Below are 7,500 nucleotides of genomic sequence, written 5' to 3' on the forward strand. Positions count from 1 at the left end.
CTTTTTTCAAAACTGAAAAATTGGGCGTGCAAAATTATTCAGCCCCCTTAAGTTAATAGTTTGTAGCGCCACCTTTTGCTGCGATTACAGCTGTAAGTCGCTTGGCGTATGTCTCTATCAGTTTTGCACATCGAGAGACTGACATTTTTTCCCATTCCTCCTTGCAAAAAACAGCTCGAGCTCAGTGAGGTTGGATGGAGAGCATTTGTGAACAGCAGTTTTCAGTTCTTTCCACAGATTCTCGATTGGATTCAGGTCTGGACTTTGACTTGGCCATTCTAACACCTGGATATGTTTATTTTTGAACCATTCCATTGTAGATGGAATGTAGATACTTTATGTTTTGGATCATTGTCTTGTTGGAAGACAAATCTCCGTCCCAGTCTCAGGTCTTTTGCAGACTCTATCAGGTTTTCTTCCATAATGGTCCTGTATTTGGCTCCATCCATCTTCCCATCAATTTTAACCATCTTCCCTGTCCCTGCTGAATAAAAGCAGGCCCAAACTATGATGCTGCCACCACCATGTTTGACAGTGGGGATGGTGTGTTCAGCTGTGTTGCTTTTACGCCAAACATAACGTTTTGCATTGTTGCCAAAAAGTTCCATTTTGGTTTCATCTGACCAGAGCACCTTCTTCCACATGTTTGGTGTGTCTCCCAGTTGGCTTGTGGCAAACTTTAAACGACACTTTTTATGGATATCTTTAAGAAATGGCTTTCTTCTTGCCACTCTTCCATAAAGGCCAGATTTGTGCAATATATGACTGATTGTTGTCCTATGGACAGAGTCTCCCACCTCAGCTGTAGATCTCTGCAGTTCATCCAGAGTGATCATGGGCCTCTTGGCTGCATCTCTGATCAGTCTTCTCCTTGTATGAGCTGAAAGTTTAGAGGGACGGCCAGGTCTTGGTAGATTTGCAGTGGTCTGATACTCCTTCCATTTCAATATTATCGCTTGCACAGTGCTCCTTGGGATGTTTAAAGCTTGGGAAATCGTTTTGTATCCAAATCCGGCTTTAAACTTCTTCACAACAGTATCTCGGACCTGCCTGGTGTGTTCCTTGTTCTTCATGATGCTCTCTGCGCTTTTAACGAACCTCTGAGACTATCACAGTGCAGGTGCATTTATACGGAGACTTGATTACACACAGGTGGATTGTATTTATCATCATTAGTCATTTAGGTCAACATTGGATCATTCAGAGATCCTCACTGAACTTCTGGAGAGAGTTTGCTGCACTGAAAGTAAAGGGGCTGAATAATTTTGCACGCCCAATTTTTCATTTTTTGATTTGTTAAAAAAGTTTGAAATATCCAATAAATGTCGTTCCACTTCATGATTGTGTTCCACTTGTTGTTGATTCTTCACAAAAATATAGTTTTATATCTTCATGTTTGAAGCCTGAAATGTGGCAAAAGGTCGCAAAGTTCAAGGGGGCCGAATACTTTCGCAAGGCACTGTATGGTGTTCTTTGGATGCAACTCAGCATTCTTTGTCCTCCAAACACGACGAGTTAAGTTTTTACCAAAAAGTAATATTTTGGTTTCATCTGACCATATGACATTCTCCCAATCTTCTTCTGGATCATCCAAATGCTCTCTAGCAAACTTCAGACGGGCCTGGACATGTACTGGCTTAAGCAGGGGGACACGTCTGGCACTGCAGGATTTGAGTCCCTGGCGGCGTAGTGTGTTACTGATGGTAGGCTTTGTTACTTTGGTCCCAGCTCTCTGCAGGTCATTCACTAGGTCCCCCCTTGTGGTTCTGGGATTTTTGCTCACTGTTCTTGTGATCATTTTGACCCCACGGGGTGAGATCTTGCGTGGAGCCCCAGATCGAGGGAGATAATCTGTGGTCTTGTATATCTTCCATTTCCTAATAATTGCTCCCACAGTTGATTTCTTCAAACCAAGCTGCTTACCTATTGCAGATTCAGTCTTCCCAGCCTGGTGCAGGTTTGTTTCTCTGTTTCTTCACCCCAACTCTCTCTCTCTATCTCTCTCTCTCTCATCCTCTGTTTCTTCACCCCAACTCTCTCTCTCACCCTGGTTCTTCCCGCCAACTCTCTCACCCTGTTTCTTCTCCCCAACTCTCTCTCTCTCTCTCTCTCTTTCATCCTGTTTCTTCACCCCAACTCTCTCTCTCACCCTGTTTCTTCTCCCCAACTCTCTATCTTTCTCTCTGTCTCTCTCTCGCTCTCTCTCTCTCTCTCTCATCCTCTGTTTCTTCACCCCAACTCGCTCTCTCACCCTGTTTCTTCCCCCAACTCTCTCTCTCACCCTGTTTCTTCTCCCCAACTCTCTCTCTCTCTCTCTCTCTCGCTCATCCTATGTTTCTTCTCCCCAACTCTCTCTCTCTCTCTCTCTCTCTCTCTCTATCTCTCTCTCTCTCTCTCTATATATATATATATCACCCTGTTTCTTCTCCCCAACTCTCTCTCTCTCTCATCCTCTGTTTCTTCTCCCCAACTCTCTCTCTCTCTCTCATCCTCTGTTTCTTCTCCCCAACTCTCTCTCTCTCTCTCATCCTCTTTTTCTTCTCCACAACTCTCTCTCTCATCCTCTGTTTCTTCACTCCAACCCTCTCTCACCCTGTTTCTTCTCCCCAACTCTCTCTCTCTCTCTCTCATCCTCTTTTTCTTCTCCCCAACTCTCTCTCCCATCCTCTGTTTCTTCTCCCCAACTCTCTCTCTCTCTCTCTTTCATCCTGTTTCTTCACCCCAACTCTCTCTCTCACCCTGTTTCTTCCCCCCAACTCTCTCTCTATCTTTCTCTCTCTCTCTCTCTCATCCTCTGTTTCTTCACCCCAACTCTCTCTCACCCTGTTTCTTCTCCCCAACTCTCTCTCTCTCTATCTTTCTCTCTCTCTCTCTCTCTCTCACCCTGTTTCTTCTCCCCAACTCTCTCTCTATCTTTCTCTCTCTCTCTCTCTATCTCTCTCATCCTCTGTTTCTTCACCCCAACTCTCTCTCACCCTGTTTCTTCCCCCCAACTCTCTCTCTCACCCTGTTTCTTCTCCCCAACTCTCTCTCTCTCTCTCTCTCTCTCTCTCTCTCATCCTATGTTTCTTCTCCCCAACTCTCTCTCTCTCTCTCTCTCTCTCTCATCCTCTGTTTCTTCACCCCAACTCTCTCTCACCCTGTTTCTTCCCCCCAACTCTCTCTCTCACCCTGTTTCTTCTCCCCAACTCTCTCTCTCTCTCTCATCCTCTGTTTCTTCTCCCCAACTCTCTCTCTCTGTTTCTTCTCCCCAACTCTCTCTCTCTCTCTCTCTCTCACCCTGTTTCTTCTCCCCAACTCTCTCTCACCCTGTTTCTTCCCCCAACTCTCTCTCTCAACCTGTTTCTTCTCCCAAACTCTCTCTCTCTCTCTCTCTCTCTCTCTCATCCTATGTTTCTTCTCCCCAACTCTCTCTCTCTCTCTCATCCTCTGTTTCTTCTCCCCAACTCTCTCTCTCTCTCTCATCCTCTGTTTCTTCTCCCCAACTCTTTCTCTCTCTCTCTCATCCTCTTTTTCTTCTCCCCAACTCTCTCTCTCATCCTCTGTTTCTTCACCCCAACTCTCTCTCTCACCCTGTTTCTTCTCCCCAACTCTCTCTCTATCTTTCTCTCTCTCTCTCTCTCATCCTCTGTTTCTTCACCCCAACTCTCTCTCACCCTGTTTCTTCTCCCCAACTCTCTCTCTATCTCTCTCTCTCTCGCTCTCTCTCTCTCTCTCTCTCTCTCTCATCCTATGTTTCTTCACCCCAACTCTCTCTCTCACCCTGTTTCTTCTCCCCAACTCTCTCTCTATCTTTCTCTCTCTCTCGCACCCTGTTTCTTCTCCCCAACTCTCTCTCTCTATCTTTCTCTCTCTCTCTCTCATCCCCTGTTTCTTCTCCCCAACTCTCTCTATCTCTCTCTCGCTCTCTCTCTCTCTCTCTCTCTCTCTCTCATCCTATGTTTCTTCACCCCAACTCTCTCTCTCACCCTGTTTCTTCTCCCCAACTCTTTCTCTATCTTTCTCTCTCTCTCGCACCCTGTTTCTTCTCCCCAACTCTCTCTCTCTCTCTCTATCTTTCTCTCTCTCTGTCTCTCATCCTCTGTTCTTCACCCCAACTCTCTCCCTCTCTCTCTATCTTCCCCTTTCTCTCTCTCGCTCTCTCATCCTCTGTTTCTTCACCCCAACTCTCTCTCTCACCCCGTTTCTTCTCCCCAACTCTCTCTCTCTCTCTCTTTCATCCTGTTTCTTCACCCCAACTCTCTCTCTCACCCTGTTTCTTCTCCCCAACTCTCTCTCTATCTTTCTCTCTCTCTCTCTCTCTGTCTCTCTCTCAACCTCTGTTTCTTCACCCCCACTCTCCCTCACCCTGTTTCTTCTCCCCAGCTCTCTCTCTATCTTTCTCTCTCTCTCTCTCTCATCCTATGTTTCTTCACCCCAACTCTCTCTCTCACCCTGTTTCTTCTCCCCAACTCTCTCTCTCTCTCTCTCTCTCTCTATCTTTCTCTCCCTCTCTCTCTCTCTCTCATCCTCTGTTTCTTCTCCCCACCTCTCTCTCTCTTCTTTCTCTCTCTCTCTTTCTCTCTCTCTCTTATCCTCCCTCTCTCTCTCTCTCTCTCTCATCATCTGTTTCTTCACCCTCTCTCTCACCCTGTTCTTCTCCCCAACTCTCTCTCTCTCTCTCTCTCTCTCTCCTCTTCTCTCTCTGTTTCTTCACCCAACTCTCTCTATCTCTCTCTCTCTCTTACCTGTTTCTTCTCTCCCAACTCTCTCTCTCATCCTCTGTTTCTTCACCCCAACTCTCTCTCTCTCTCATTCTCTCTCTCTCTCTCATCCTCTGTTTCTTCACCCCAACTCTCTCTCTCTCTCTCTCTCACATCCTCTGTTTCTTCTCCCCATCTCTGTGGTGCTGTGTGGCTGTTGGCTGCTGCTGATTTACATGTTTAATTCACTGGTGCCCTTTCCCTGTTGGTGATCAGGAAGCAGCCTTAGATCAGTGCTGCTCTCCTGTTGACAGACTACTGTTGCACAGCACAGCTCTATAGACACAGCAAACACAGGGTAAAACAGGGTATCACAGAGTAACACAGGGCACACAGGGTAACACTGGGTAACACGGGGTAAAACAGGGTAACACTGGGTAACACGGGGTGAAACAGGCTAATACAGGGTGACAAAGGGTAACACAGGGTGACTAATGGCACACAGGGTAAAACAGGGTAACATGGGGTGAAACAGGGTAACACTGGGTAACACAGGGTAAAACAGGGTAACACTGGGTAACACGGGGTAAAACAGGGTAACACTGGGTAACACGGGGTAAAACAGGCTAATACAGGGTAACAAAAGGTAACACAGGGTGACTAATGGCACACAGGGTAAAACAGGGTAACACTGGGTAACATGAGGTGAAACAGGGTAACACTGGGTAACACAGGGTAAAACAGGGTAACACTGGGTAACACGGGGTAAAACAGGGTAACACTGGGTAACACGGGGTAAAACAGGCTAATACAGGGTAACAAAAGGTAACACAGGGTGACTAATGGCACACAGGGTAAAACAGGGTAACAAAAGGTAACACAGGGTAAAAGAGGGTAACACTGGGTAACACAGGGTAAAAACAGGGTAACACTGGGTAACACGGGGTGAAACAGGCTAATACAGGGTAACAAAAGGTAACACAGGGTGACTAATGGCACACAGGGTAAAACAGGGTAACAAAAGGTAACACAGGGTAAAACAGGGTAACACTGGGTAACACAGGGTAAAACAGGGTAACACTGGGTAACACAGGGTAAAACAGGGTAACACTGGGTAACACGGGGTAAAACAGGGTAACACTGGGTAACACGGGGTAAAACAGGCTAATACAGGGTAACAAAAGGTAACACAGGGTGACTAATGGCACACAGGGTAAAACAGGGTAACACTGGGTAACATGGGGTGAAACAGGGTAACACAGGGTAAAACAGGGTAACACTGGGTAACACGGGGTAAAACAGGGTAACACTGGGTAACACGGGGTAAAACAGGCTAATACAGGGTAACAAAAGGTAACACAGGGTGACTAATGGCACACAGGGTAAAACAGGGTAACAAAAGGTAACACAGGGTAAAACAGGGTAACACTGGGTAACACAGGGTAAACAGGGTAACACTGGGTAACACAGGGTAAACAGGGTAACACTGGGTAACAAGGGATAAAACAGGCTAATACAGGGTAACAAAAGGTAACACAGGGTGACTAATGGCACACAGGGTAAAACAGGGTAACAAAAGGTAGCACAGGGTAAAAGCGGGTAACACTGGGTAACACAGGGTAAAAACAGGGTAACACTGGGTAACACGGGGTGAAACAGGCTAATACAGGGTAACAAAAGATAACACAGGGTGACTAATGGCACAAAGGGTAAAACAGGGTAACAAAAGGTAACACAGGGTAAAACAGGGTAACACTGGGTAACACAGGGTAAAACAGGGTAACACTGGGTAACATAGGGTAAAACAGGGTAACACTGGGTAACACGGGGTAAAACAGGGTAACACTGGGTAACACGGGGTAAAACAGGCTAATACAGGGTAACAAAAGGTAACACAGGGTGACTAATGGCACACAGGGTAAAACAGGGTAACAAAAGGTAACACAGGGTAACACACTGTAACTGAGGGCCAAACGGGGACAGGAAGAAGCAGACCAAAATAACAGGGTAGTCAAGATCCACCTGGGACATAGGGCCAGGGTGAGTCAGACCACATTGGCCTGAGTTGACCAAGGATTGCACATCAGCATTGTGAGAGGCCTATGGAGACAGCAGTGAGGGCTTTGAAACACATGGAAGAGGTCAGAGTTCAGTTCTTAAATAAGATAGCAGGCACTGCGATCTCCATCTGAAGAACCTTTGAGTTCTACCTCAAAGCAGATGACCCCCAAAAATATTCTGGAGTTTCTGTTGTCAGTTAGTGTTGACCAGTGTACAGCCTATTGTAGCTTGTTATAGCTCAGTGACAGAGTGTGAGAGAGAATTTGTTTGCTTCCCAAATGGCAGCCCATTCCCTATATCAGCCACTCCTTTTGACCAGGGCCCATAAGTAGTGCACGATATACGGAATAGGGTGCCATTTGGGACGCAGCATTCTGTTAGCTGGATAGCAAGGGTCTGAGTACACCTGAGTCCTCCAGAGCTGAGCTCAGCGCACACACACACACACACACACACACACACACACACACACACACACACACACACACACACACACACACACAGTTTTTCTAAGCTGTTGAGCTGTGGAGGAGAGAGTGAGTGACAGGTGTGTGTGTCCTGAGACGGAGGTGAAGAGAAGTGCTGAGACAGCTCACGTCGTGTGACCCCCTCCATGTGTGTGTGTGTGTGTGTGAGTGTGTGTGTGCCTGTTTCCTAGACCCAGGCTGCAGTGTCAGGGCTAGCTTTGATCTGTCTAGCAGGCAGGCAGAAGGGTACCAGGGTGATGTCTAATCTGCCTGGCCTGCCTGCCCGGCTC

General features: G+C 46.9%; 1 protein-coding gene across 5 annotated transcripts in view; it reads right to left on the minus strand.

Annotated features, from left to right (window-relative positions):
• Positions 1–7,500, minus strand: part of LOC110492148 (calmodulin-binding transcription activator 1) — a 498,493-nt gene that overhangs the window by 103,637 nt on the left and 387,356 nt on the right. The gene's annotated exons all lie outside the window — the stretch shown is intronic.

This window comes from Oncorhynchus mykiss, chromosome 16 (assembly GCF_057628025.1).
Source record: "Oncorhynchus mykiss isolate SJ-2025 chromosome 16, ASM5762802v1, whole genome shotgun sequence".
In the NCBI taxonomy this organism is placed as follows: Eukaryota; Metazoa; Chordata; class Actinopteri; order Salmoniformes; family Salmonidae; genus Oncorhynchus; species Oncorhynchus mykiss.